This window comes from Gekko japonicus, unplaced genomic scaffold, assembly GCF_001447785.1.
Source record: "Gekko japonicus isolate JY-2015 unplaced genomic scaffold, Gekko_japonicus_V1.1 scaffold175, whole genome shotgun sequence".
In the NCBI taxonomy this organism is placed as follows: Eukaryota; Metazoa; Chordata; class Lepidosauria; order Squamata; family Gekkonidae; genus Gekko; species Gekko japonicus.
This window is the reverse complement of record NW_015166425.1, coordinates 9,253-14,597: the sequence shown is the minus strand read 5'-3', so window position 1 is coordinate 14,597 and position 5,345 is coordinate 9,253. Positions and strand designations below refer to the sequence as shown.

General features: G+C 47.9%; 1 protein-coding gene across 1 annotated transcript in view; it reads left to right on the top strand.

Annotated features, from left to right (window-relative positions):
- The window catches only part of LOC107110877 (carbamoyl-phosphate synthase [ammonia], mitochondrial-like), a gene marked incomplete at its 3' end in the record, with an annotated part of 93,407 nt that overhangs the window by 79,534 nt on the left and 8,528 nt on the right, over positions 1-5,345 (top strand). The window lies entirely within an intron of this gene.

Below are 5,345 nucleotides of genomic sequence, written 5' to 3'. Positions count from 1 at the left end.
CCCGTGATCTGGACACAAGGCTTCTGTTAATGCATCCTAAGACTGCATTAGCTTTCTTCACAGCCACATCGCACTGCAGGCTCCTGTTTAGCTTGTGATCAACCAGAACACCCAGATCCCTTTCACATGTGCTGCTGTCAAGCCAAGCCCCTCCCGTTCTATATCTGTGCCTTTGATTTTTTGTACCTAAGTGTAGGACTTTGCACTTATCTCTATTGAAATTCATTTTATTTGTCTCAGCCCCACTGTTCCAGCCTATCTAGATCATTTTGAATCCTGACTCTGTCTTCTTCAGAATTAGCAATCCCACCCAGCTTCATGTCATCTGCAGATTTGATAAGCATCCCCTCTATGTCTTCCTCCAGGTCATTGAAATGAAGTCTTCGATCTGTATACTGAAAACTCATGAACGTTAAAACATTTTAAAAAGCATTTTCTCAAAGACGTTCCAGAACTCCATTCCAGTGCATCCCCCCAGAAAAAAGCCCTGATAATTTAGGAAAGGGGCTTCAGAAATTTCAACCTCCACTGAGGGAAAATTTAAAAGGCAGCAAAAAGGAATAGATCTGGTTTGCTTCAGAGTATGGGTTAGGAGATGCACTGCCTGGTGTAGTAGTCAAAGTGTCAGATCAGGATCTAGAAGACCCGGGTTCAAATCCCCACTGTGCCATGGAAGCTTGCAGGGTGATGTTGGGCCAGTCACGCACTCTCAGCCTCACCTACCTCAAGGGTTGTTGTGAGGGCAAAACAGAGTAGAGGAGAATAATGTAAGCAGCTTTGGGTTCCCGCCGGGGAGAAAAGAAGAATATAAAAGGAAAAGGGTTTCTAAGGAGCAGGGCTGGAAAAAGCTGTTCTTTGTGCCTGAGATCTTGTAGAACTTCTGCCAGTCAGGGCAGATAAATCTGGGCTTGGTGGATTGACTCGGCAGCTTGATCTGTTCAGACTTTCATCAATAATGCTGGCAGGAGGAACGTAACGGGAATGTGACACGGACGAAGACTGGGTAGCAAGTAGCGAGCCGTTTCTTTCCCCCCCAAATTGCCAGTTTTTCACATTTCCCTTGAAAGCGAGGAAGACCCCCCACTCCTGCAAGTCTGTGGGAATAAAGCACTGCCAGGTAATACCCTCCCATCCATCATTAGCTTCTAGGTTTAATCTAGGGTTGCCAACTCCAGGTTGGGAAATTCCCAGAGACTTGGGGGTGGAGCCTGGGGGGATGTACTTTATGGACGTGGGGGACCCTCAGTGTGATGTAATACCATGGAGTCCACTCTCCAGAGCATCTGTTTTCTCCAGGGCAAATGATCTCTGTAGTTTGGAGTTCTAATTCTGGGAGATCTCCAAGCCCCACTTGGAAGTCGGCAACCCTAGTCTAATCCGTGGGACGAAAAAGTTTTGCCAGAAGCCACCACCCCCCTACCACGTGGCCTGCTAAATAGTCCCAAGCAGTGCTCCTTCTAAGCTATGGAGTCTTGAGAGCAAAAATTCTACTTTGTGAGCTCCTGGCTTTAAAGTTGTGAGTGAGCGATTTCGCTACTCCATAAATTAGTTTTCTCTGGAGCCATCTTTCCTGAGCAAAGACAAAAATGTGTGAGCCGGAGGCTAAAAAACTGTGAGCTAGCTCACACTAACTCAGCTTAGAGGGAATACTGGTCCCAAGCAATGTTTCCTCTAAGCTGTGGAGTCTTGAGAGCAAAAATTCTATGTGAGCCACTGGCATTAAAATTGTGAGCGAACGATTTGGCTGCTGCATAAGTTAGTCTGCTCTGGAGCCATCCTGCCTGAGCTAAGACAAAAAATGTGTGAGCCAGAGGCTAAAAAAATGTGAGCTAGCTCACACTAACTCAGCTTAGAGGGAACACTGGCCCCAAGTGCTCTCTTCCACTTGTGTTGTCGCCTTAAAGGGCCAGGCAGCATCGAGAGGCTGGATTCTCACCGTGGCCACTCCTTAATTTATACAGTATAAAATGAGAGAGCGGGTGGAGGAATATTTCTTTCCTCGTTGGCACCGGTGATAGCCATTGTGACCAGGGATGATTTACTGCTTCCTCTACTCCTCCTGCACTGTCCCACAAATCATACGGACGGCTCGGTGGCCAGGCTTTTCTTGCTGTTCGCGGTTTACAAGAACGAGGCCCCCGATTCGTATTATTCCCATTCTCATGATGATGCTTTGCACTTCTTCTGTCCAGGCTCCTTCTAGTGGATGTTCACTCAGCCCTTTTCAGGCCTGAACTTTGAGACCTTCCCAATAACTCTCTTGCAAGAAAAAGAAAGGGGGAATCCTTTTCAGAAGGACATGTCAAGGATGGGCCCACAGCTCTTGGCCCCCCCCCCCAGTAGCTCCGGAATTCTTTGCTCACCGATGAGAAGTAATAAAAGAATGAAAGGCAGAGCCGCAGGAGGTTCGGAATAGAAGCGAGCTGTACGCCGACCGCGTTATTCTTTCTGCCCCAAAAATCATTAAACTCTCGCATAGCGATCCTGGCAACAATGGAAAGGCTCAGCCGCGTCTCAGGGTAGAAAAGAAATTATAATAATCTGAGTATTTACCGTTACGCTAAGAGCAAAGAATATGGTTTTTTAATGCTGTGTGCTAAAACTATAATAAATAAAGTCTGCGTGGGGGGGGGAGATAACGATTGCAGAAGAGGGAAGCAAATTGAATTGTCTTGCTGCCTCAAATGCAAAATATAGACCCCCTCCGGAATCAGTAGGAAAACAGCCTCTCGATGCTGCCTGGCCCTTTAAGGCGACAACCCAAGCTCCGCAGGGCCTGCAAGACGGAGCTCTTCCACCAGCTTTCAACTAGGAGCCGCCCCCAGTACTACCAATGAGCCGGCCCATAGTGCTAACATCTGGCTGCTACCACTGTGCTCAGGAAGACCATTGAGTGGCATCTGTCTGGTTGTATGGTATCCCAGCATTCTCCAAGAACTGCCAGGTAATACCTTCCCATCCATCATCTATGCATTGAATGTATTAGCACTTGCACTTTATGAGATTCTTGTTTTATTGTTATTGCATTTTAAACTGTTTTTATGTGAATGAATGGTCATTTATAGACCACTTATGTAAGGCGCCCTGAGCCCGCTTGCGGGGAGGGCGGGGGATAAATTAAAATAAATCTCTCCTTATATATAATTGAATAGTGGGTGCCAAAGTTCTAATTCTAAAATGCACTCCCTTAGTGTATGGCTGATGGCACTGCTCCTCAGCATATATCGCCACCAATCAGAAGGCAAAGCCCGGGTCCCGCCCACACCACAACTGCGGCGACAACCTGGTCTTTTGCATATGGAAGCTGATTGGACTTCAGGCCATTCCCCCCCAAGGCAGTTGGAATTTTCAGTTGCATAACATACCTCATAGGGGAGAGGAGAATGGGTAACAATGGTTACCACTCTCCAGGTGAGGGCTACTGATAACTCAAACATACAAATGCTCTTCAGGTAGCAGAGATCAGTCCCTCTGGAGAAAACAGTGGACTCTGTCATTAAACCCTGCTGAGGTCGCCACAGGAAACTGACACTGTTTGCCCAAAGCCAGAGCACTCTCCCAGAGCCTTTTTCTAGATCTTGTTGTATTTATTTCCGCAACGGGCATTATTTCTAGTAAATAAATAAATAAATAAATAAATAAACAAATAAATAAAGTGGGCTAAGACTGGCTACAGATGTGAGCCCCTTTGGCCGGGATAGGATAGGAACCTAATCGGAGGACACACAATCGCTTTACTGGCACTTTAATGTCAGGTCCTGCAGTCGCCGGCCTAATCAATAGCCTGCAGTCTTCTCTCCCCCCTCCTGGACTTTCAGCTACTTCAAACAAGCATATAAAGGAAATGCCTTTGTTGTTTTGGGCCTTTCTTCTTGTGAGGAAGGGTCCTTGGCTTCAGAGGGGGAAAACAGCTGATCCGGCAAATGTATTTCAGATAGACGTTTGCTCCGTGTCTGGGGACGTGAGCCAGAGGTGGCGGGAGGTGACACAAAATCCATCTGCGGGTAAACAACTGAGACCAGCCTTTAAAAACGCGAGAGATATACTGCGCAGGTGAAGGGCACGGAACTGAAAGGGTCGATCCTGTGAAGACAGCAGCACCTCTGTTCTGCATGCTGGCCCAGGCAGTGTCTCAGGGCTGCTGCGTTTTGAAAAGTCAGGCCAAGGTCTAATTGGATTCCAGTGGTCCCAAAATGTATTTACTGATTTCCTTCACTGAAACTCCACCTTTCTACCCAATAGGGACCCAAACCAGTTCGCACCATTCTCCTTAACCACGACACCAGCCTGGTGTAGTGGTTAAGTGCGCAGACTCCAATCTGGGAGAAGTGGGTTTGATTTCCCCACTCCTCCACTTGCAGCTGTTGGATGACCTTGGGCAAGCCATAGTTCTGACAAGAGCTGTTCTCTCAAGGACAGTTCTGAAAGAGCTCTCTCAGCCCCATCTACCTCCCAGGGTTGTGGGGAGGGGAAAGGAAAGGAGTTTGTAAGCCTCTCTGAGACTCTGAGTGAAGGGCGGGGTATAAATCCAATCTCCTCCTCCTCTTCCTCATAGAATGTTAGAAAATCCGGAAGCTGCAGCTAGTGCAGAATGCTGCTGCCAGACTGTTGATGGGTCTCCCTAGACGGGATCACATCCAGCCTGTGCTGAAAGCGCTGCACTGGCTGCCAATGGCGTACCGGATTCGCTTCAAAGTGCTGGTTCTTACCTTTAAAGCCCTAGATGGCCAGGGTCCAGCCTACCTAAGGGACCGCCTTTCCCCGCATGTTCCCCCAAGGGAACGATGGTCGAGGACCCCAAATCCCCTGGATATTCCAGGCCCCAGAAACATCAAACTCGCTGTGACCAGGGCCAGGGCGTTTTCGGTGGTGGCTCCTACCTGGTGGAATGAGCACCCAGAAGAAATCTGGGCCCTGCGGGACCTTGGGCAGTTCCGCAGGGCCTGTAAAACGGAGCTCTTCCACCAGGCTTTCGAGTAGGAGCCGCTGCCGCCACCATTATTCCACCAACGCTTTTCCATCACTGCACCGCACAATGCAGATATTATCGGGGTGTGTGAGACGTACCTGGCGGATGATAGGGTTGTGGGGACATACGGTCATTGTATTATTATAACATCTGTAGAACACCATCTTGATTTTAGGAATTGGAGTGAGCAGTGGAGCACCGATATTTTATCAATTGTATTATGCTGTATATTGTAGTTTTATACTGTTCTTATTGTTTTTATTAGGCACTTGTGCCCCTGTTAGCCGCCCTGAGCCTCCGTGGAGGGCGGGATACAAATTTGAAGAATAAATAAATAAAATAAATAAATAGAGTTGGAAGGGTCCTTGCAGGTCAT